Source organism: Arvicanthis niloticus, chromosome 2, assembly GCF_011762505.2.
Source record: "Arvicanthis niloticus isolate mArvNil1 chromosome 2, mArvNil1.pat.X, whole genome shotgun sequence".
Classification (NCBI taxonomy): Eukaryota; Metazoa; Chordata; class Mammalia; order Rodentia; family Muridae; genus Arvicanthis; species Arvicanthis niloticus.
Window position 1 is genome coordinate 146,270,202 of NC_047659.1, and position 25,403 is coordinate 146,295,604.

General features: G+C 49.8%; 1 protein-coding gene across 1 annotated transcript in view; it reads left to right on the forward strand.

Annotated features, from left to right (window-relative positions):
• Window positions 1–7,881: 7,881 nt before the first annotated feature.
• The window catches only part of Osbpl2 (oxysterol binding protein like 2), a 44,968-nt gene continuing 27,446 nt past the window's right edge, over window positions 7,882–25,403 (forward strand). Inside the window, exon 1 of the mRNA XM_034494951.2 lies at window positions 7,882–8,037. The gene's annotated coding sequence lies outside the window, so the exon portion shown is untranslated. The remainder of the gene's footprint in view (window positions 8,038–25,403) is intronic.

Here is a 25,403-nt window from a genome sequence, read left to right on the forward strand (position 1 = left end):
GACTGTGGCTGGTCACCTGCTATCTGTTCTGGAGATTCCCACCTCCTCTGTAAAGGTCCGGGCTCCATATTCTGTGTGTTTGACCACCATCATGGCATTGTCCAGACTGAATGCTTCATAGCCTGATATCTCTGGGTTCCTGCCCTCTGCTTAACCATCTCCTGGGCCCCATCACAATCATGCCACATGTGACAGCACCATGACAAGGTGACTCTTGCCTCTGATGTAGACCCTGGTCTGACGGTGCAAGGCTAGATGGTCAAGCCTGGGGTTAATACTACTCCATTCATGTAGCCAACCAGTACCCTCTACCCAGCATGGGGGGACCAGGTGTTGCCTGTCTGTTCTTCCCCTGTCCTGGGTGGGGAACAGTCTGCTGACTCACTGGGTCACTGGGCTTGTCTTGGTGTCTAACTGCAGGGCAGAAGAGCACTCCACTCAGCTGGAGCACAGAGCTAGTGGGGCAGGTGCTTACCTTTCCCCCCCCCCATAGGAAATGCCCTCCTGGTCACATACCTTCAAGGTCAGCCCACCTGTATCCCAGAGGGTGCCCTCAGGGTTTCTCCAGGGTTCCCCACTGTGCCCTGTGATCAGGGTGGTGCCCAGCTCCCCACCCGCACCCTGAGCCCCTCTTCACAGCCCGGGGGGGGGGGAAGGGGACATTGAGTGAGTGTTGGAAGACCCTGCCCTCTGTAAGGTGGCTCTGTTTACTCTTGATATCCTCCCTCCTCTCCCCCCACTGGGAGTCCAGGCAGCTCCTGAACAGACACCTGCCAGGAAAATAAAATAAAGATCGGAGGAACTGTTCAGGGTAGGGCTGAGACTGAAATTAATGAAGGCAGGTCCTTGGGTCTTTGAGAGAGGAAGGATGGGGCCTCAGAAGCTCCCAAGGGGGGAGAGCAAGCCAGTGATTGTGGGTCTGGGTGTACACAGTGACAACAGGATGAAGCTGACCTTCGCTGTAGAGACAAGCCAGGAACAGGAACATGTCCTATCTCCATAGAGGCCTAGGATGGCTGGGTGGGTGTCTGAGATCCTTGTTGATACCTGCATCCCACGCATCCATCCATTTACCTGACATGCTCACAGCCCACAGAGTCAGAACACAACAGGAAAACATAAGAGGATGTCCCCTAAGGCCCCCAGACTTGTCAAAAACAGCAGGGCTGAGGTGCTGGTGGCAGGCTTTGGAGATGGGACCGACACCCATGAGGACTTGCACAGGGTGGGTGCTGACAGATGACACCGTAGTTCCGCAGAGCTAAGCTGGGCAGAGCTAGTGCTTACCTGTTCCAGCTGGGACAACAGTGATCACGTGTGGGAAGTGGCAGTAGGAGAACTGAGGAGGCTAGACTGTGTCTTTTGTTTGTTTGGAGACAGGGTCTCTCTGTGTACACCAGGCTGGCTTTTAACTCACAGAGATCCACCTGCCTCTACCTCCCCAAGTGTTGGGACTAAGGGTGTGCCTTATCACTCCAGACTTGTGTGACGTTTCCAAGGGGGATCCTGGCCAAGTGTGCCCAGTGGAGAGAGTTGGTCATGTCATCCACCTCATAGGAATGGTTGGCTTTAGGAGCCTAACTGCTGCCTGTTTCCCCTTGGCTCTGCTCTCCTGGCGAGCCTCTCTCCTGGGGTGTGGCACCTTTAGACTTGTTTCTCAGCTCACAGTCCAGGGGTAGTCTGTACTCAAATCCTGTGTTTGGCTGTCAATTGCCCCTGTCTGAGGTCAGCCTGCTGGTGGGGAGTAGTCTAGGTAGCTCCTAGATGGATCCTGTGCAGATAATCAGGTGCCCACTGAAGGGTTTTCACACACCTTCCTGAGCCCCAGGAAAATGGAGGCACACAGAGCATATGACAAGTGAAAACCCATGTGGACTCTGGGCTCTGTCCTCTCTGGGTTGTCTGTGTAGGATCTTCTATTGCCAAGGGCTCAGAATGCCAGGCTGCTTTTGAGGTGAGGGTACTGGGGAAGCCCTGAGCTAACTCTTCTCTTCCAGGGGTGTTCTGGGGAGGCCTAGCCCTGAGTATTCTTAGCCTTTAGAGCCAAGGCTAAGAATGTCTTGGGTCTCCTGACTTCTCTCACTCCTGCAAAGTGACCAGCATAAGGCCCTTTATCAGCTCCTCTATCTCTTTCCCAAACAACCCCAACCTGATAGCCCAGCCAATCCCCATACCTGGAGGGGATACGTCACTGAGCTGGTTGAGGCATTAGCTACGGCCCAACCCACTTCTTCTATAGGGTGGCTGTAGATTTGCTAAACCTGCCATGAAAAGAAATGGCCTAAGAATTTTGCTGGGCAGTGGTGGCGCACGCCTTTAATTCCAGCATTTGGGAGGCAGAGGCAGGCGGATTTCTGAGTTTGAGGCCAGCCTGGTCTACAGAGTGAGTTCCAGGTTCTACACAGAGAAACCCTGTCTTGGAAAAAAAATATTTTTTTCAAGACAGCAATATCAGTGCAGTAAATCCAGCTTGGGTCTTGCACACCAGCATGGGCTTGTGCCCAGCAAGGCTCCTGGATAGAATACAACACTGTGAGAGACTACCTCATCTTCTCCACCACAGGGCAGGGGCCAGGGCAGGGCACCTGACCTCTGTGGTAACCTGGCCTGGCACAAAGGCAGTGGGCACTGGGTCCTTGGCTATGTCTTTCTAAACTGCCTCTCCCAAGATGGAGTAAGGGTGCATAGCTCTCCCAGAAGGACTGCAGTTACCCGGCTGCTTTCCCCTATGTCCTTAGCTCCACCTTATGGAGGAAGCAGGCTGGTACCAGGAAGGGAGGGTGGGTGGCCTTGGCTAGCCTTCCTCACTGACCTAGGCTACTACCGCAAAGAAGAAACCTCCATTCTTTGTCCTGAACCTCATCTCTGCTCTCCATCTAGGCTCCCCAGGCGTGTTTAACCTGCCCCTCCCATCCGGTGTGCAGCTTCCCTGGCACTGAAGCCCAGCCAGCGGCTCCGGCCAACGCATTTGGCTCTCAGCAAGCTAAATCTAACCCAGCCCAGCTGTCTCCTCCAGTTCTCTCTCGCCCTGCCAGTTCCCTGCACGAGGATGTGCGTATATTCTTGTCACCCAACATGGGCCCGTGGCACCGGTGGATCAGGTCAGGATCCAGGACCTCTCCTTGCTCAGGTGTACTCTGCATCTGTGCTTCACTCATGCTGGGCCCCAAGGTCCAGGCCAGGGTCAGTGTGTGGCAGGTGCTCAAGGGTTACTGGGAGGAAAGACAGAGAGGGACCCATCTTCCATCAGCTTGGGTACATCCAGGAAGAAGGAACCATAGTTGCCTGGGCCAGCTCCATGCTTGGCATGGAGTGGCCCTAAAGACTATGAGATGGAGTCTGCCTAGCATCCGGCCCACGCTGCCCTTGGCCCCATGTGGGTATCGTGGAGTTCCATTGTTATGGGCTTAAGTGTGCATGTGTGGGGGTGGTGAAGTCCCGGCCCCTTGGGGCCTGGGTGGGGGCGGGCAGTCTAAGACTCTCCTCGAGGTGAGGCCAGCAGGTAGTCCTATCAGACAAGTGACCACTGCAACCGTCCCTTCTGAGCCTGTTTTACTTAGGCCAGTGATGCCCTCAGCTAGAATGCTTCAGCCTTGTCAAAGTAGCAGGGGATAGTGTTCTGGCCAGTGAGATGTGAACCGGTGAGTGGATGCTGGGAAAAGAGAGAGGAACTCACTTTCCTCCAGCAAGGGTACAGCTGGGAAGAGGGACACATTGGTTCACTGGCCGAGCATTCCTCAGCTCCTGGGGCAGATTTTCAAGCTGATTCATCTTGGGGGCGGGGGCAGCATAGCTATCCCTCCTCCCTCTTTCTTCCTTTCTGGTTAGAGATGTATGTGGTGGTTAGAGCACCAGCCACTGTTTTGAGCCATGGTGTGACATGAGACTGGAAGGAGCTGAGTGATACAGCAAGGCAGGAGCCAGACAGGGCAGCTTGGGCTCCTGTCACATGGGAGACAAGCACACTTCTATTTTGTTGAAGCCTTTGTTATTCTGGGCTTCCTCAGAAACGGAGTGCTTGCTAACCAATCCTGAAGGGCAGGCAGCCAAGTCGGCTCAAGTGTTTCCTCCAACAAGGCAGGATGCCATTCTAGTGTCCTGTAAGGAAATCTCAGTGTTCGCACATGCTGGGTCTGCGCTGGGCTCCTTGCGTGCAGGCGCCTCCACACACTCTGGTCAGCCTTGTGGGGGAGGAAGAAGCGTGCTAGCTTTGACCAGCTTTTCACACATCCCTCTGATCTCAGGAAACAGTAGATAACTGGCAAGCGAGGCCTCCTGACCTCAGGTAGGCAGACTCCTGGGGGCCTCGTGATCACTTGTCTTGAGTAGTTGGGCATTTAGCTGACACAATCCATTCTAGGGCACTCAGGCTACAGCTGGGCACACAGCACTTGGAAATGAGAAATGGCCCAGCAGCTTCCTTGGTGTTTGGAAGGGAGTCTGTGGGGACACTTTTTCCACTTCCCCTGGATCCTCACTTCTTGATCTCTGCAGGGCCACGAGGTCACCTGTCACTAGGCAGCAGGTTAATTGGGTAGCTTACCAGAAGAGGAAGGAAGTTGGGGTCAGCCTGGGACGACTTGGATTTGCTGGCGCTTGGAGGGAACTTTGGGGTGAAAAGTTTATTGGGGAACACCACTTTTCCTGCTTCCTGTTGGCAGGATTTAATGGGTGCAGCTTGCTCATGTCCCAAAGCCATAGGGGGAAGAAGGAGAAGAAAAAGCCCTTTTCTGCTGCTATTGATAACTTGTCTCTTCACGAGGCGGGTTCAACCTAAAAATACCCACCCTCCCCGACAGGGAAGCCGGCGTCATCACGTTGCAGGGGAGACTTGAAAGTTGGCTGGGAAGAATCAGCCGAGCCACGTGAGCTGGTCCAGGCCTCTGTGGCCAGGCTGCCCACTGGCAGCCTACTTCCTGTCCCCACGGAAGATTCCATGGCAAGGCTGAGAAGAGAATTAGAAAGAAGTGTGCTCTGCCAGGGGCCTGGGAATCTGGGGTGGAGATGGCCTCAGGCTGGCTTCAGCAGCAGGGGCCAGGTGGGGCCACATACAAGGCACCCCAGTTCCTGGATGCCACGCCCTGGCCCAGCTGGCCTACAAACAGGCTGAGATGGAGAGATAGCACCCTGGGAAAGAGGTAAGGGTGCAGTGGGTGAAGGGCAGAAGGTGGGTGGCTGGCAGCCTGGCCCTGGGCGAGCTGCTGCTCTGGAGCCTTAGTTTCCCTTCTGGAATGGGGAGCCATCACCTCTGTTGTGCCTCCTTCAGGGGTGAGGATGCGAAACAGGATGATGGGGTTCGTGTTGCTATCTGGCTGTGACCATCCACAGTACCAGCTGTGGTTAAGGGAGGCCTTGCGTGGGCTTTCTGAGACACAGGCAGATGGCCTGCCCATGGGGAAGGGGTAGTCCCTGCCCTGGTCAAGAAGACAGAGGGGTTCTGTCAGGGAGCCTCTGGCCTCCATTCCAAGCCCTCATAGTTGGCTTGGCCCCCATTTAGCACTTGGGACTGGACGTATTTGCACCATGTGGGTTGGGGCAGCACTCTCATGGCATCCCATTGTATCCCAGGAGCAGCTCAGGAAGGAACACACTCCCCAGACAGTCCTTTGACACTTCTCAGATGCTGAGAGCACTCAAAGCTGCAGCTACTCAGGGGTCCTGTGACATGGAATCTGATCTTGTGGCCCTCAGCCATAGCCCCTTCAGGAAACTCAGGACAGATCCTGGTGTACTGGCCCATCATACCTCTCTGTGCCTTACCCCCAGGAAGCATTAAGTGGGTTGAGACCCAGTCTGACATCTGTAAAGTGGGAGCAATGACACATGTCTCCCTGGTGGGCTGCTGAAATGGGGGAACCCATTTCAACTATCACTCTCTGCACTGTCATGGCAGGATGCAGAGCCAAGTCTGCCTCTTTCCACATCCCACTAGTCCATCCTAGAGAACATTGCCGTTTGGTGAAAATGGAAGGAGCCCCCTCCCCTACCGACAGGGATGTTGAGCCACCCAGCCCTGCACATGAGGCTGTTGAAAGGCAGCAGCAGCCCCTAAAGCGGGCAGAGAGTCAGGAGTGGTGGTGGGCACCTGATAGCTCAGCACTGAGAGGTAAAAGCAGGACGTGAGGAACTCAAGGCTATCCTCAGCTGGAAGACAGGTGGTTGGAATGTCACCCCAACCCCAGGGACCATCCTAGGTCAGACCACCTACTCCACAGCTTGAGTAGAGATGACCAGCCCAGCTTGGGTGGTTATTCTGCCCAGATGTCAGGGCCCTATAGCTCAAAGTCAAAAAAGCAAGTGGTAAGCTGTGTCCTTCTGAGGCGTGTCCTTTGCATAGGGGCTGATCGTGAAGATTTAGGTGAGGATGTGGGTGGTGGTGGGTTTGAGGGACTCTGAGTTGGTCTTGGCCATGCCCCCAGAAAAATTGCTGAACCTGGTCAGCCTGACTATCTCCGTGGCAACCGGCTAGCCGTCCTTGTCCTGGCTGGGGGGCCAGCTGCCGCACCCTTCCATCAGCCCTCAGCGGGCTGGAGTTGCTTTCTTCAGAGGTAACCATGGCAACGCCTTTGTTTCGGAAGCCTGGCCCGCCTCCCTCTGTCTCTCTCTTTAGGAGCAGAGCGTGCAGGGGGCTCTTTTCCAGTCCCAGCACGTCTCCCCTGTGCCACTGAGAAGGGGCCACCAGAAAGGCAGGCTGTCCCTGGGGTGGGATCCAGAAAGGCAGACAGGGTCTGCTGGGCCACAGAGGCCCATGCACTCACTCCGTGTTTGCAGAGGGCATGAGGATCTGCAGAGTGGGCCACGGGGGTGGGGAGAAGGTTGTTTGTGAGCACCACCTTACTGGAGGAAGAAGTGTGGCCTTGGGGCAGCATCCTTCATTATATGCTAAAGGTTCATGGGTCATACATCACTGATCTTGGTTTCGGGAGATTCAGAACCCCTTTGCCAAAACCTCAGACTGGCTTAGCAAAAAGCCCAAGGAGTTACTCACCTAACTGGAAAACCTAGGACAGATGCCAGGTGGAGCTTGCTTCCTCCTTGGCTTCCTGCTTTCAAAGGACCAGACACCTATAGCAGCCCCTATAGCAGCCATCACCTCACTTGCTTCTGGTTAGGTTTGTAAAAGACAAGAGACATCTAACTTTCTTCCCTCTGGTTTGACATTGGGCTGAACCTCCTGGCTAGGACCGGCACACATGTCCCATACTTTTGCAATTCCTGTGCCCTGCAAAGTCCTATGCAAGTCAGTAGCCATCTTGGTTCATGCCACCTCGCCTGTCTCAAACCAGACCCCCATTCAAATGTGATGAGGAGGCCGGGGAGCCCTGGCTACAGAGAAAACTGAGTGTTCAGAGAGGCCAAACAGGCTGCAGGCGTGTCCCCAGAGATCCTGGGTTTAACCAGAAGCCACAGCAGACCACAGGGCGCCTAAGGGTGTTAAACAGGATGAACCGGCCAGGGAGGCAACTGGGGGCGTAAACTGACCCCAGGGTATGTTAAGTAACGATAGGCGCGCAAAGGCCGGCGGCCACATTTGCCATTTGTCCAAACCCCAGCAACCTTGTAGCGTCTAGGGGATCGAGAGCCGAAGGGTGGGTCTAGCCCAGCGCCAGCCTGGGATCGTCCACGCCCAGCCACCTGACTCACTGTTTGTAAACTAGCCTCTCCCAAGGTCACTCCCCTTCCTCCTGCCTCCCCTTCCTTCTAGCTACAGTATCTGCATAAACCCACCTTCTCCAAGCGGTGATTGGCTGGACTAGCCGCCACTCCTCCGTGTGAGCCGGATTCTGATAGGGCCGAGGAAGAAGCTGTCGGGAGAATGTGAACGGCGTGGCCCCGCCCCCGGCGAGGCCTGCGGGCCGAGCGCTGATTGGCCAGGCGGCGGCTGACGGACGGCGCGGGGCGCGGCGAGCGGCGCGGCGGGCTGTGGGTCGGAGAGGTGCGGGCCGCACTTCCGCTTGGGTGTCAGAAGGTAGCCGGCCGCGGGCGGGGGCGGGGCGGCCGTGGGGTCGGCGGCGGCGCCGCGAGGAACGCGTTCGGGTGAGTGGGCTGCGGCGGAGCGGGCGCGCGGGGACGGGTCTCCGGGAGGCCCATGTGCCACCTAGGCCGCGGCCGGGTCCGGGATGGAGAGTCGCGGCACTAGGCCGCCGGGAGTGTAGACGGCCGCGGGAGGGACGGGGCCCCGTGGGGCTCGAGCGAGGTCTGCGGTCGCGCGCGAGGGAGTCCGGCGTTCTGGCTTCGCTGGGCGATCGGCGCATCCCTTCGGCGCGCGCGCGGAACTTGGTGCCCGCGTGGCCTCAGGTCCGAGGGCCTGTGTCTCCACAGCGGAGTCGGAGCGCGCCTTCAGACTGTCTGCGCCGGCCAGGTAGCCAGCCAGGGCTGCTGTCCGCGCTGAGTGTGTCTGGTGGGCCCGGCGGGGAGGCGAAGGATCCTCCGTGCTCCTCCGAGACGCGGCGGCCGAGTGGGGCTTCTCAGTCTTGAGAGTTTTGGGGTCGGCCTTTGCACATCTGGATCAGTGGTTCTGCGGGGCTCCGCGCACACTTGGAGGAAGCCAAGTCAGAGATGTTGAAGGGACAGCTCCTGAGTGGGGTCCTCAGGGATGGGGAACTGCTGGCCGCTTCTGCAGAGAGCCTGGCCCCTGCTAACTGTCACCTTTCCTCTCTCCCACCTTAATTTCTTGTTTGTGGCCTGTGGCATCTGCTGTACCAGTAAGAGATTCATGTGGGTCAGTTGTCTGCAGTGGGCTCTGACAAGCAACAGGTGCTCCAAAGTGTTTGTTCACTGATGCGAGTAAGGGGACGGGGATATTTGAGTGGACCCATTGTCCGTCGCCTCCCAGTGCCCCTGGTGGTGCCATCTAAAGTGTGACAATGAGGAAATGGGTGGCTGCATGTCCTCCATAGACTCTACCTTCCTGTTTGCCCCAGGTACAGTCTGTTAATAACAACTCTTATCTGAGGAGATAATTTTGAGCAATTATTTGCTCTAGATCATTAGAAGCACGAGTCTTACAGCAGTCGCTAACATTATCCTTGTTCCTGAGCACAAGTAGCTTGCTTCAGATCACATAGTAGTAAGTTAAGTCGCAAAGGTACTGTGACCCAGACTTCCTTTTTCTCTCTCTTTTTTCTTTTTGTTGATAGGGATGAACATTATGCCTGTCGTGACAAGGGAGCAGTCTCTGGATTATATTCCCAGCTTTATTTGTTGATATTGTAATATGGTTACATCACTTCCTCCCTCTAAGTCCCCCAGTACTCCATCTGCTCTCTTCTGTGGCCTCTATATCTTGGATTATGGTTACATATGTATGTATGTGTATGTCTTATGTATCCTTAAATACATAAGTACAAGCTGCTCAGTTTGTGTAATGTGACTTCTATGTGTATGCTTCCAGGGCTGATGGTTCAGTATTGGATACCAGTTGGTATGTTCTTTACATTCGTTTTGTTACTTTTGAGGAGGATCTAATGTAACTGGGGCGGGCTTAAAACCTTTTACTTCCATTTGATGTTCTGGGATTACAGCATGTGTCATAGCCCCTGGCAAGTTCATATTCTTTTTGTTGTTGTTTTGTTTTTGAGACAGGGTCCCACTGTGTAACACTGGCTGACCTGAAACTTGATTTGTAGATTAGACGGACCTCCAACTCAAGGATCTGCCTGTCTCTGCCTTCCACTTGGTGGACACTGGAGGCCAGTTTGGGACCAGCCTGGTCTACATAGAGTTCCAGGACAGCCAGGGTTACATAGAGCAACACTGTCTTGAAAAACAGAAAACCAAACAAAAACAAACAAAAAATACTAAGTGAAAATTCCACGAGTTGTGTTTGTTTTTTCTCCTTTGACATAGGATCTTACTCTGTAGTCCAAGCTACTTAGACCCACCCCCAGTCCACCCACCTCAGGTGGGATTATAAAAACTGTATATGAAAGTTAGACCGGCTGTGGCGGAACATATCTTTAATCCCGTCACTCAAGAGGCAGAACCAGGTGTATCTCTACAAGTTTAAGGTTTGTCTGGTCTACATAGTGAGTTCCAGGAGAGACCCTGTCTCAAAAATACCCTCTCCCCAAACATACATACATACACACACATATATGTATGTATACACACATATGTACATACATATACATATATATACATATGTATGCATATATGTGTATGTATATCTACATATTGAAAATCAGTATGGAGCTCTGTTTAAGCATGTGTGTTAAGAATTTAGCACTGCATGGTGGCATATGCCCTTTGATCCCAGCACTCAAACAACAAATTGTCCTTTCACAAAAAGGATGGAAACTCACAGGCAAGATACATAGCTCACTGGGGAGAGGCATTTTCTGCCAAGCCTGATGATTTAAGGTGGATCCTGGGCACCTATAAGGTAGAAATTCTAAACTATCTCCCAAGTTACCCACTGACTTCCACATATACAGTATGACTTGTACACACCCACATGTATACACACATACACACACAAAATTAAAATTTTTAATTTCTGGTTTCTTTTTGAGACAGAGTTTCTTTGTGTAGACATGGCTATTCTGGAACTAGCTCTGTAGACCAGGCTAGCCTTAAACTCTCAGAGATTGCCTGCCTTTGCCTCCCAAGTGCTGGCATTAAGGCCTGTGCCACCACTACTCAGCTAAAATAAAAATTTCAAATATAAGTTTAATAAGAATCTATAATAAGGGGCTGGAGAGACAGCAGTTAAGAGCACTGACTGCTCTTCCAGAGGTCCTGAGTTCAATTCCCAGTTACCATATGGTGCCTCACAACCATCTGTAATTGGATTCGATGCCCTCTTCTGTGTTTGAAGAGAGCAACAGTGTACTCACATACATAAAATGAATAAATCTTCAAAAAAAAAAAAAGAATCTATAATAAAGAGAATGGCAAACTTGGGAAGGTAGGAAAGAAAGGGTAACAAGGGGGATGAGTCTGATCAAAATACATTATGTAACATATAAGAAAATGTCAGTGAAACCCACTATTAAGTATGGTTAATGTATGCTAATAAAAACTTTTTGTTATTTTTTGAGAGATGGTCTTACTATGTAGCCCTAGCGGGCCTAGAACTTACTATGTAGATCAGGCTGGCCTTGAATTCAGATATTTGCCTGCCTCTCAGAATGCTAGGGTTATAGGTACACATCAACGCCCAGCTTCATTCTTTTTTAAACATGTTAATATTGCCAGGCATGGTGGTAAATACCTTTTTAATTCCAGCACTTGGGAGGCAGAGCCAAGTGGATCTTTGTGAGTTAGAGGCCAGCCTGGTCTACAGAGCAAGTTCCAGGACAGTCAGGGCTACACAGAGAAAGCTTGTCTCAAATAAACAAATAAACAAACAAAGCCTCCTACCCAACACTTCTGGAGATTCTATAATACAACCCCACCCACCTTTTTTAAGGATTTAATGTGTGTGTGTGTGTCTCAGACTCTCTGTCTGTCTGTCTGTCTGTCTTATATGTGTGCCCATTTTAGTACCAGTGGAAGACAGAAGAGGCATTAAATCCCCCTGGAGCTGCTAATGGTTTCTAGAAATAGAACTCTGGTCCTCTGTAAGAGCAGCAAGAACCCTTAACCACCTCCATCTCTTTAGGCTCTGTCATTCCTTTTTTTTGATTAGAACATTTTTGGTGCATTTTATTCTCCTGTGCTGCCTAAAATGGCATTAACTGCATCTTGGAGATTATTTCTCTGATGGACAGACAGCTTTATTATGCTGTAGCCAGGTACACGGTGTACCTTTTGGTAGAAGTTGTGTGACAGCCCTAACGGTGGTTGACAGGGCGGTGTGGGGTTAATGGAAGGTTGTGGTGGGTTCCTGGGTCCTGGCTGGTCTCTGGGCTGTTTGACTGGAGCAGTCACTATTTCCTCTTGCCTTCTGTGCCTTTGCTTGAAAAATGTGTTACTGAGAGGAATGTAGGTAAATATAGCTGTGTGTGTGTGGTGGGGTGTAGAGCACCCTTGGCTCTTCCACCTGCAGGGTGACAGGCACCTAGGAATGATACCACATATGACATACTGTAGTTGGAGAGGTCAGAGAGCTTTTGCCAGGCAGATCTGTGCTCTGGAATGCATTGCTGTGGAGTGAAGGCCATCAAGTGGGTGTCCTGTCCTTATAAAGACATCCTGGACACCTCAGGGCATGGTTACTCTGACTTGCTGTGGGCCTCTGTGGTGGTACTGTGAGTGTAAGTCAGAGTCTCCTGGTCATCACCTGATTCCATTTGGATGTGGACATCTGATGTACTATTTAGCACTGATTGGCCAGGGCAGGGCTTAGTCCCAAACTCAGTCAGTGTTTGAACACAACTGTTAAGTACGTCAATCATGGGACCAGTGCAGTAGCTTAGAGGGTAAAAGCATCTGCCAGATAAAGGGCCTGAGTTCAATCTCAGAACCCATGTGACGGCGGACCAACAGAATTGACTCCACAGAGCTGTCCTTGGGGCTTTATATGTGCCTTGTTGTTTGTGTGTTCCCCCCATAATAATAAATAACCTAATTTTAAAAAATACTTCAGAGAACTGGAGAGATGGCTCAGAGGTTAAGAGCACTGACTGCTCTTCCAGGTCCTGAGTTCAAGTCCCAGCAACTACATGGCTTCTCATAACCATCTATATTGAAATCTGGCGCCCTCTTCTGGCCTTCAGGCAGAAACTCTGTACTTAATAAATCTTTTAAAAAGCAAACAAACAAACAAAACTTTAGGGCTGGAGAGATGGCTTAGCAGTTGAGTGCTGACTGCTCTTCCAGAGGACTCAGGCTCAACTCCCAGCACTCATGTGGATGCTTGTAACTGCCTACTGTAACTCACACATGGTGTACAGACAAAAGACCAATATACATAAATACAATTGTAAAAATACTTCAATCATAAGAGTTAATAGTTCAGGCTTGAGTTTGATAATACTTCTAGTGTCTAAGTTCAGTCTTGAATTTGTATCTGATTTCTAAGTTTTGCCTTTTCAAAATGTTTTGTTAATTCATTTCCATTGCTGGTGTTATCGCCTCATAAGTCTACTGGTTTAATCTGAACCTGCAGCCCTTTATAAACATAACCATGTGCTCACTGTGACGTGTCCATGAACTTTGTTGACACTTCCTGCCCTTTCCAAATTCAGAAAACAAAGTGGGGGTCACTTGGCAGACTCCAAACATGATGATGTCCTTCACTTGGTGCTTTTGGTGACAAAACTTTCAGTCTCAGTGCAGTGGTAGTACTGAGCCTGGAAGGGCTTGCTTCCAGGAGGTGGCTGTGTGCACTGTTGCTGGCTGCTGCTATATGTCTCTTTCTTTGCTTGCATTCTCCTGCCTTTCTCTGCCTTCCTTTAGAATATGTGGTTAATTTTGAGAAACTTTCTGAGCTGTTGGTCTGTGCTAAGGAAGAATGGATGCGGACTGGAGAGGTAGCTCAGTGGTTAAGAGCACTGACTGTTCTTCCAGAGGTCCTGAGTTCAATTCCCAGCAACCACATGGTGGCTCACAACCATCTGTAATGGGATCTGATGCAGTCTTTGGTGTGTCTGATGACAGCTACAGTGTATTCATATAAATAAAATAAATAATATTAAAAAAAAAAAAAAAGAAAGAGGCCGGGCGGTGGTGGCGCACACCTTTAATCCCAGCACTTGGGAGGCAGAGGCAGGTGGATTTCTGAGTTCGAAGCCAGCCTGGTCTACAGAGTGAGTTCCAGGACAGCCAGGACTACACAGAGAAACCCTGTCTCAAAAAAAAAAAAAACAAACAAAAAAAAAAAAACCAAAAAAAGAAAAAGAAAAAGAAAGAATGGATGCCAGTGGGATGTTTACCTGTTGGGCTGACAGTGCCTGACCCTGGCCCAGGTACTGGCACGTTTTAGACATGTGCTAAGGTATATCAGGTAGGTAGGGCACCAAGGGCTCTTGGCTAGTGTCTGTGTGCAACAGTTTTTCAGAAGGGCTGAACTACTGGTTTAGAAAAATACCTGATGAGTGTCTGCATTGGTGGATGCTGGGGGTTTTGGTGTAGGAGCTGTTCTGCATGGAGAACAAGATGTGTGTTGGAAGCGTGTGCTGAGTCTGCTCTGGAATCTGTGAAGGCAGATGTATGGAGGGAGGTCGCAGTGGACCACCTGGCTAATGAGTATAGTCTGGCTAAAGGCTAGTTGTAGAGATTGCCGGCTGCAACCGGTACCTGCTCTTGACAGAAAAATGACAAGGCTTCAAAGTCAGCATAAGGTGTGTGTCTGGGACACCCCGGAGAGGGGAAAAAAGCCCACCATTAGTGTCATAATTGAGGCCACCCCAGAAACTGTTAAAGGACTTGGGCCAGAACTGGGGTGTATCTCACTGCCATGAGCGCTCAGTCCCAGTGCTGGCTTCTCCCAGTGGTGTGGGGCAGAGACAGCCTCTAGACATAACAGTTTCATGCAGCCAGGAGGGGTTAGGCAGGTGGGGTTAGAAGGGCAGAGGGAAGCGGTCCTGGCTCACCATCAGCAAATGTGGAGAAGGTGTGAGCATAACTTCTGCTCCAGTCCCAGACCATCTGATATTCAGAGCCCATTTTTGGATCATGGATCTTTATCACTTAATCAATAGCTGAGTCACCTTTCTTCCGACAAAATAGACACTGATTGAATTTAGCAGCTTTTCTCTTTTCATTTCTCTCTTGTCTTTTGTCTGGAGGAATCAGGGTTTATGGATTCTCTGACCTTGGTCTTAACAGCTGTTCACCCTTGGCCCTAGTGCTCAGACAGGATTGTAGGAATGATCTGGGTAGGTTTGGTTTTATCACAACAAGTTTTTCAGCACAGTAAAACCAGTTCAGCTAAGGGACTGCAGAGTGAGGTTGAGCTGGTTGATGAGGAAGAGCCTAAAGTGGGAGAGGAAGCTGGCTAAATAGAGTATCAGCAGGGCTGGGACCCGGCCGGTGCCCTGAGGACATCTCACTCATGGGTTACCAAGGGTCATCCACCCTGTTCTGCAGCAGCTCCCCTTTCTTGGCTCTTGCCAAAGTTGTGGTTTTGATCAGCAGATGATCAGCAAGGTGGTGGTGTTGGGGGAAAAGAAACCACATGTAGCAGAAGAGGATTAAGCACTTGTCTGATCTGCTGTTGTCTCAGTGGCAGACATAAGCTGTGGGGAGACCCATCCACAGCTTCCCCACCCACTCTTTTGAGCAGCTTTTGAACAGTTCTCTTCTGTTGCAGCATAATGATGACTAAAACAAACATTTTTGTACAAAAGCACTGGGCTCATCTTGTGTGTACTTGAAATACATTGTGCTGGATTATAAGATAATGTCCTTGAAGTGTGTGGTGTTTTTGGTGCTTGCTTGCTAAATGTGATCTAGTGAAGAAAGGAACCTGTCATGAATAGTGGACTCCAGGCTCCCCTTAGAGGTGACAGCCTCCTCCCCCCCCCACACACACACAAAGTGGCTGCTGTTAAGGGACCCTGCTGAGCACCTGCTTGTCCTGCCATTGAGGGCCACCCTGCTGGTGTAGAGACTGGAAACAGCAGGATTGATGCTGTTGCTTTCCTTGTCTTTCTCTGGCTGAGACACTTCCCGTCTCCTGTATGAATTCCTAATAAACTTGGTCCTCTGTGGCCATAGCACTTGCTCAGCAGGTAGACACTAACCAGACTCGTCTTTGCTGTTGCTGACTGGAGGCTGAAGTCTGCCGTTCACTCACACGGCTCTGAGCATGGCTAGCTTTTACTCGTCCGTATGGATTGTGTAGCTCCTGGCAGAAGCCACAACTCTTGGGAACCTAAAGACAGCTGAGGCTCTGGGACAGCTAAGTAAAGGCCATTTGTCTCACCTATAATGGCACCTCTTGGACAGCTGGAGTTAACTGTATTTGGCTAAAGGATTGGGAGCCAGTGTTTAGTAAAGGTCACTTCTGGTTCCTTCCCCACAACAGCCTGTGCTTAAAGCACAGCTTGCATGACCCGTGTGCTCTCATCCTGAAGAGCCAGCCGCTTTTGCTTGTTTCCTAAAAAAACTGTTGTGAGAGAGTAGGGATTGTTTTGTGATTCTAAATTTATACAAAATGTGTAAAAATAACCACTGCATGTCTACCATGACAGGGCTCTTCAGGCCTCTCATGAGTGCTAGCAAAGAAAATTCATTGTCCAGTGACTGTGAACTGAGAGCTGCAAGGGAGTTTGGAATGAGAGCGGTTGGTCTCTCGTTCTTGTCTCTTCCTGGTGGATGGCCTCATCTTTCGGAATTGGCTGTGGTGTTCGAGCTGAGCTGTGCTACTGCCGCCCAGCACAGGCCTGGATTCTAGGGCTGCAGTCTCCTGCTTCATTTCCTTCTACCTTTTGGGAGACGTCAAGAATTCTAGGGTCAGTGGGTAATGATCTAGCCCGTGAGTCCCATGGGCCATGCTGCCTCACCAGGCCTTTTAGAGTAGGTGGTGCATGGAGTCATGTCGAGCACTCCTTCCTCTCTCACACTACATTTCCTGTGGCACAATTGCTTCCTGGGTATTGCAAGAGACACCCAAGTGACAGATAATGATAGGCACTGAAGAAGTGACCAAGAAGGCAATGCAGTCAAGAAGCATTGTCTACTCAAAGTAGCCTGGCTGTCTGGGAGAGGGATGAGGACCCTCACTAGCTTGGGATTGGTGGCTCTAGATTTTGGGGAAGCGGTGGAGAATAGGAGCCTGGGCTCCAGCTGCCTCTGGGCTGTGCAGAGGGCTGCAGGTGTGGCCATGTGCTCAGATTGTGGAACCAACTTTGTCTTTGTGGCTTAGCTTTCTCATCCTCCATCTCAGTCTAGGAGAGTTGTTTTTAATTCCTCCAGAGCTGTTTTAATCATTGCAGAGTACGTTTTCTTCCCAGCATTTCTGTGTGACTCTTCTTTCATGTCATGTCTTGTATGTGCCTGAGGTCTGACAGGCCTACCCAGGATACACACCACGTAGTTCCTGCTAGGTCTGCATGTTGAGGAAAGATGGGCTCTATGAGAATATGGAGGTGCCCTTGGCTGAGTCTAATCAGTTCTGTTTTGCCTTACCCTTTGCATGAGTTTAACTGTCAAGCTTGACAGAAAAGGCTTTGACTTTGGTGGCCTTGGGATGAAAGATGCTGTCATGATACCAATAGCTGCCATGTCTGGTGTATTTCTGACATTTCTCTAGACTCCTATGACCCTACCTATCCTTGAGTGAGGGTGGAATTGTACATTTGGCCTTAGCTTAGCCATTGATGAGACTTCAGTGTTTGAGGATTCCTGCTCTGTGATCTCTTGAGACAGAGCAAGTTTTCCAGGAACATCTATGAGCTTCCGGTCTGGTCAAGCAGGGGTTTTGAGCATTGGAAACTAACATTTTCCTGAAGAAAGTAACTGGAGGATTTTCTCTGTGTAGCTGTGACTGTCCTGGAACTCACTCTGTAGACCAAGCTGGCCTCAGACTCACAGAGATCCACTTGCTTTTGCTTCCCAAGTGCTGGGATTAAAGATATGTGTCATCACTGCCTGGCTACAAATGCTGTATGTATGTATGTATGTATGTATGTATGTATGTATGGTCTTAAATGCCCAGACTGGCCTTGAACTCCTGATCGTCCTGCCTCCAGGTGCTGAGATTACATATATGAAAAAATGTGGCTCTAGAGTGTTTGTATTCCTCATGCATGCTGTCCCTTGTAGAGAGCCTATCTAGCTTGCCCCTCCTGGTTTTAACAGCAGAGGTTGCCATGATTATTAGGTTTTTCAGCAAGCTGATAGTGACATTTTCCTGGTTGTTCATTTAATAACTCATTGTCCAAACTTTGAGATCTCTTTCCTCCTTCTCCTTTCCTATTTGGTTAAGACAAGGCATCATCATGTAGGCCAGACTGTCCTGGAACTCCAGCTCCTCTTGCCTCAGCCCCTTGTGTTCTGGGATCATAGGTATGTACCAGCGTACCTGGCTCTAGATCTATTTTTATAAATAACCTAGAGATACATTATAAAAGTAAAGTGAGAGAATTCATGGAAGTAGTGGGTCACTGTGGGCCTGATTGGGTCAGGTTCTCATAAGATGGAAGACATCACAGAGAGGGAGAGAGGGACTTTCCGAAGAGCCTGGGAGGTCCCTTTTTGAAGTAGATGGGCATTTATTGGGTAGCAGAATAATTGTTGAGTGTCCCAGATTGGAGCGGGCTTATGTTGATGGTATGCTTGGGGGCCAGATGGAAGGAGACAGCCCTGCCCCAGCCTTGAGTTATTTGTAGAGAAGGTGGAAGACCAAAATGATGCCCTGCCAGAACTAATTTCCTGGGTTTTCTCTAGAATTCAAAAAGGGAAATAGACAGCACTGATTAAAGAAACAAGAACCCCAGAGCCCTTCCTGAAGCAGTCCCTATGGGTTGATGCTGAGAGCAGGAGAACCTATAGGTCCATTGCCCAGGAGGTAAGGTCTGTTTTTCTATCTGCTTTGTGTGTGGTTTCAGCTTTGGCAGAGGGCTGTGCTGACACACACAGCATAGCTCTTAGGCCAGTGAGTTGATCAGTGGGTAAAAGCACTTTTTGCCATGCTTGTTGAACTGAGTTCCATCCTACATGCTAGAAGCAAGAAACAGCTCTGCAAGTCATCCTTTGACTCTGTGTGTGCCTGTGGCACACGTATACGTTCACCCCTACATATATACATGTACATGTACATATATATATATACGTGTGAATAAATGAATGGAAAATAAAATAACCCACAGCCCTGAGGATTCATGTTGTCCCAAGTAAAATGTCCCAATATGGAAGCAGTGTGGTGAACCTTGTATGGTTGTAGAACAGAAGACAGACAGGTCTTTTAGGAGTACATTGGTGGGAAGTTGAGGCAGGCAACACAACAAAGCTTAGAAGGTTCTGCTGTAGGTTGTAGATACGGTGTTGCTGTCTGATGATGCTCTGGGCTTTTGGTTGGCGGGAGCCTGCAGTCTGTTAGGAATACATTCCAGTGGTTTTACCTGCTAGTCAGAGGGCTGTTAGGTTGAACAACAAAGCATGGGCAACGAGTAGCTTTTAAGGCGAGAAAAGATAACCCAGGATAGTTTGGCTCTGGATCTGCAACACTCTAACTCTCTACAATGGGATGTTCTGTTCAGAAAGCCAGACATAGTTTCCTTTAACAGAAGAGGCTTATTTGCCACATACAACTTTGCATTCTCTTAGGGTTTTCTGCTAAACAGAAAAAAACAGAGTCTGTAGGTTGCATGGCCTTGGGAGCCATGTTCTGAGCCAGGCCCTAGAGATGACAGGACAGACTTACAGAAGGTCTGAGGACTGATGGGTGCTGTTCCACCTTGTGGGCCATCTGTGAAGTACTGGGTTCCTATGTGGCCTTAATGGTGCCCAGCCCCATTTTCCCTGCAGATCTTCTCGTCAGTTGTGGCAGTCCATCAGGAGAGTTCCCTGGGAACACTGGTGTAGTTGGCCATGCCAGTAGGACGTGCCCCATCTCTGTCTGAGGCCCACCTTCTGGTGGCTTAGGTCTGCTGAAAGCCAGTACAGTGGCACCAGGTTTGGCCTGACAGCATAGCAGTCTTCGCTGTCCCTTAAGCAACTTCTGTGTCCTCCATGGCAACCTGGAGCCACACTGGGAGTTAGAGGCTAATGATTTCACTTACAGTTGTGAGACATCCTGAGGATGAGTGAGAAGACTGGGTTCTTGGCCTTGCGGAGCCTTGTAGGAAAGGCCTATCAAGATAAGTTGTTTGTTTGTTTTTCTTTTTTCTCTGTATAGGGCTGGCTGTCCTGGAACTTGCTCTGTACATTAGGCTGGCCTTGAACTCGTAGGAATCCACTTCCCTCTACCTCCTGAGTGCTGGGATCAAAGGTGTGCACTACCACTGTCTGGCTCCAACATGGGTTCTTGGTCACAGTTGGATACTAGGGGGCATATGACATCAACATTAGGCCATGGTAACCCTATTGTCCCAGCAGCTGGCAAGCCTGCATCTAGCCTCACATTTTATGCCCTTGTTACAATGATTTTCTATAATTTACTTTTAACATTAGGGGTTTTGCTGTAGATAAGAAAGCATGTAAAAAGAACAGACCAGCTTGTAGCATGTTTTCATGGATCTTTTACAAACATAGCAGGAAAGTAGTACAAGAGTTTCTTGTTTACCTGTGTACAGCCCAGCACTCACCATCCAAGCTGGTCCTGCCATGGGTTCTCCCCGATTCTTCTGAAGAGACTCAGCAGGCTGCTATCTAACTCACATGCATGTCTGTGTATGGCTCTAGAACATGAGACCCCCTTGGAAAACACTGTCATGACAGCTTATTCACAACTAGATCCTCACTCTGCCGACACCCATTTATCTCACTGGCATCTCTGAGTATAATAACCTTGTTTGAATTTGGCTTCAGGAGTATTAGTGTCTTTTTATAAGTGTATGTGTCTGAATGTCTGTTGTGTATGTATGCACCACATCCATGCAGGAGCCTGCAGAGGTCAGAAGAGGTATCGTTGGGTCCCCTGGAACTGGGGTTACAGGCAGTTATGAGCCACCATTCTAGTCCCAAGAACTGAACCCTGGTGGTCTGCAAGGGCAGTAAGTGCTGTTAACTGAAGAGCCATCTCTCCAGTCCCCATTAATGCTCTTTTGTCTTTGAGACAGGGTCTCTCTAGTCTTGGATGTCCTGGAACTCACTATGTAGACTAGGCTGGCCTTTAGCTCATAGAGATCTGCCTGCCTCTGCCTCCCGAGGCTGGAGGAGTTAAGGTATGTGGGGATGCTTTTGGATTTTTTGGTTTTTTGTTTATTTTTTGATTTTTCAAGACAGGGTCTTTTTTGTGTGTGTGTGTAACTCTGGCTGTTGGAATTTGCTCTGTATACCAGGCTGTCCTCAAACTCAAGATCCCCTGCCCCTGCCCCTGCCCCTGCCCCTGCCCCTGCCCCTGCCCCTGCCCCTGCCCCTGCCCCTGCCCCTGCCCCTGCCCCTGCCCCTGCCCCTGCCCCTGCCCCTGCCCCTGCCCCTGCCCCTGCCCCTGCCCCTGCCCCTGCCCCTGCCCCTGCCCCTGCCCCTGCCCCTGCCCCTGCCCCTGCCCCTGCCCCTGCCCCTGCCCCTGCCCCTGCCCCTGCCCCTGCCCCTGCCCCTGCCCCTGCCCCTGCCCCTGCCCCTGCCCCTGCCCCTGCCCCTGCCCCTGCCCCTGCCCCTGCCCCTGCCCCTGCCCCTGCCCCTGCCCCTGCCCCTGCCCCTGCCCCTGCCCCTGCCCCTGCCCCTGCCCCTGCCCCTGCCCCTGCCCCTGCCCCTGCCCCTGCCCCTGCCCCTGCCCCTGCCCCTGCCCCTGCCCCTGCCCCTGCCCCTGCCCCTGCCCCTGCCCCTGCCCCTGCCCCTGCCCCTGCCCCTGCCCCTGCCCCTGCCCCTGCCCCTGCCCCTGCCCCTGCCCCTGCCCCTGCCCCTGCCCCTGCCCCTGCCCCTGCCCCTGCCCCTGCCCCTGCCCCTGCCCCTGCCCCTGCCCCTGCCCCTGCCCCTGCCCCTGCCCCTGCCCCTGCCCCCCCTGCCTCCCCAGTGGGATTAAAGGTGTGTACAACTACCACCCGGGAGTCATTTGTATCTTTTTAAAGGTAGCTTTTTCTCCAGGCACTAGGAACTGATCTGAGGTTTTACAAATGCTAAGGGATGTTCTACCAGTCAAACTACATCCGTAGCCTTGCAAGATACCTTTTTTTTTTTTTTTTTTTTTAAAAAAAAACTTGTTTGTGGATTTATTATTTTTAGAGACAAGTCTTCTGTACCTAGGCTGTCTTCCAGCTTGCTTTGCAGTCAGGATAACCTTGACTTCCTAATCTTCCTGCTTGCACCTCGTAAATGATAGGATTGTAGGTATATGCCACCACAACAGGCTTCAAGGTAGCTTTTGAAGGGGGTGATTTATATGTAATAAAATGTACACATTTTAAGTGGAAGGTTAAGATGAGAATATGGCTTTATGTAGCTCATCATGTATGTCACATCCCACCACAGAAATACTGCTGTTGGGATAATGCCTGCCCTCTGCCACTCTGTCACTGTCTTTCCTTTGTGACTTGTTTACTGGAGAGGCTTCCTCTGGCTTTGAAGGTTCCAGAGTCTGGGCGTTGCTGTTTGGGCTCCCACAGTGTCTAGGACAATCCTTTTCTGAGTATTTTCTTAAGTTTGTAGATTAAACCAGATGCTAGGATGCATTTTGGTCTGATTGTCTCAGCAGGATGGCATTAGTTGGCCATGTAGTTTTCCCAGAATGCATAGCCACTGCTTTGATGGTCACATTTGATCTTAGTTGAGAGCTGGGAAACAGTTTTAGCCTTTTGGTTTGTTTTGAGACAGAGTGTCATACATCCTGGGCTAGCCTCACCATGTAGCTGGGGATGACCTCCATCTCTAGAGTGTTGAGATTACGGGGTTTACATGGTACAGGGGATGGAGCCCAGGCTTCCTTCTGTGCTTGATAAGCGCGCTGTCAGCTGAGCCACATCCCTTAGCCCTTCCCTTGTGCCAAGATAACTCGATGGCTACTGGTTACCAGTCACCTCTTTGCGTGTTAGGAACTTGGGCCGTCCATGTCTCTGGTAGGTTTGTTATGTACATTTCAGTATCCAAGTTGGCTTATCTTTGTCATGGGAGCTTTTGACGTGGCCTCTTGGCTTTGTCTATTTTGTGCTATTGCATCGATACTGCAGAGTAGTCAGTTTATAGTGAGCAGACACAGGCTGGCTCTCAATATGGATGCTGGATGATGCAACAAATGGTACCAGTCAGTATCTGGTGAGGTTGTTCCTGTGGCATCACCACTGTGGAAGGAGGCTGTGCAAGGGCAAAGGAGAGACAGAGCACAGGCAAGTGTGTCTGTATAGTGGGAGCAGACGTAGTGTCACTGGGAATCCATGCCTTCAGGGTGGCATTGATAAGTTTGTTCACCAAGGTGGGCCTCTGCCTCACTTAGCTTGTAGAGATCTGTCTGGGAGGGGCAGACATAGTGCATTGGCAGCCATTTGGCTATGGTTCTATCTGTAGGAAAGAATAGTGTCCAGTCTGAGTTTAGTGTTTGTTGTTTTCCTTTTAGACAAGAGTTCACCATGTAGCTCTGGCTGGCCTCAAACTCACAGAGACCCTCTTGCCTCTGCCTCAGAACTGCTGGGATTAAAGTCATGCATGCCTGGTTATAGGTTGAGTTTTTGCTTCACTGTTTTAAAATCCTGTTCTTGGGCTGGGCATGGTGGTGCACTTAATCTCAGCACTCCAGAGCCAGAGGCTGTTGGATCTCTCTGAGTCTAAGGCCAGCCTGGTCTACGTACAGAGACCCTGTCTGAACAAAACAAAAGTGTTTTTTCCAACAGGAGAAATTATTATACAGGAGTTCTAAAATGCTAAGTTAGTTACTAAATTACTAAAAGTAATTTTGAGAAAAATAGTTTTTTTTGGTTACATGATAGACCTAAGTTATATAGTTGTCTTAATTCTCTGGCTCAGAAAACTGGTGTCCAGGATGGGAATGTAACGCACAGTGGAATGTTTGCCTGAGTGTGTGTGAGGCTCTGGGTTCCATCCTTAGCACCACAAAGAAAAAGAACAGTTGGCCTGAGGTAGACGAGAGGCAAATATTTTGACACATTATTCCACGTGTTTGTTATCCAGCTCCTCATGACTCACAGCAGACCCTCCTGAGGTGTGCAGAGCCCCGTCGTCATGTGACCGCCTGGCGAAGCTACTCTAACTGCCCACATGTCATCCTAAATTAATATTTTATCATTTCCTGAACATCTATAAAGGATTCTTTTAAAATATAACTCTTAAAATAATGATTACTTATTGATGCATTAGTCATTGGTTGTTATTACAATTTTTCTTTTTACACTACTTACTGAAGTTCAAACCTAGGGCTTTGCACATGCTGGGTAAGCACTCTGCTACTGAGATGCATTCTCCACCTCTCTCTCTTTTTTACTTCTCCCTACATTTTGTGTGTGGTGAGTGCCATGGCATGCATAGATATCTCAGATGAGAACTTGTGGGGATCATTCCTCTCTACTGTTGTTTGGGTTCTAGGAATTAAGTTCAGCTTAAGCTTGGTATCGAGCATGCTTACCTGCTGAGCTTTTTATCATGAGACAAAAATTTCAAGAAATTTGCTCAGGCTGGCCTGGAACTCTATTTTAATTTTGGGGAGCTGGATCTTATTTTTCTGTTTTTAAGTAAGTATGTGTGTGTGTGTGTGTGTGTGTGTATTGCCATGTGTGGAGGCATGTGTGTGTAATATGTGTATGTATGTATATTTTCGTGTGTGGAGATACATGTATGCACGTGTGTGTGTGTATAGTATGTGTATTTATATTTTTATGTGTGGAGATACATGTGTGTGTGTGGTATGTGTATGTGTATTTTCATGTGTGGAGATACATGTATGTGTGTGTGCATGTGTGCGTGTGTAATATGTATATGTGTATTTTCATGTGTGGAGATACATGTTTGCGTGTGCCTGTGTGTGTGCATGATTGTGTAGTCTAGAGACTGATTCAGTCAGGGTCTTTCTCAGTTCTTCTTCCACCTTATTCTTTGAGATAGGATCCTCATCAAACTCAGAACTTGCTAGTCAGCTTGCTCCCAGGTTCCTTCCACCTTCAAAGCTGTAGTTACAGGAAAACTGCCTTGACACATTTGTGTATGTGGGTTCTGGGTTTCTGAATTCCAGTCTGCTTGCTTTTGTGCTAACCACTGAGGAATCTCTCCATTCCTAGGCCTTGAACTGTTTTTTTTCCCCCATTTGTTTATTTTGTGTTTTGTTTATCTATTCTTATTTCTTTACTGTGTGTGTGGGGTGGGGAGGAATGTACAGAGTCAGAGGACAGCCTCCAGGAGGCACTATCAGTTTTCCCACCATGTTGATACTGAGCCGTCTTTCATCTTTATATTAGGTATGCATGCATCTTTTGATTCCTGCCACTCAAAGAATGAATTTGTTTTAATTCACTTTTTCGTTACTTAGACATAAGATCAATTTTTTCTTTTTTTCTTTTTTTCCTCCTCCTCTTCTTGTTTTCTTTTTCTTCTTCCTCCTCCTCCCCCCCCCCCCCCTTCCTCTTTTGAGATAGGGTCTCATGATGTAATCTTGGCTGACCAGCAACTCCCTTTGTAGACCAGGCAGACCTGAACTCACAGAACTCCACTGTCTCTGCCTGGGGAAAGCTAGGGTTAAAGGCATGTGCCAGTGCACCTGGTCCTTATGGAGATCAATTAGATCAGTTTCAAATAGGATTATTTGGCTGGGCATGGTAGCAATCCTAGCTCTTTAGTTAAAGATAGAAGGATGTTTGAATTCTAGATCAGTTTGGTCTACATGGCAAGTTTCAGGCCAGCCAGAGCTGCAGAGTGAGATTCTGTCTCAAAACAAAACAAAAAAAGGGAATTTACAAGTTGTTTCTAGATCA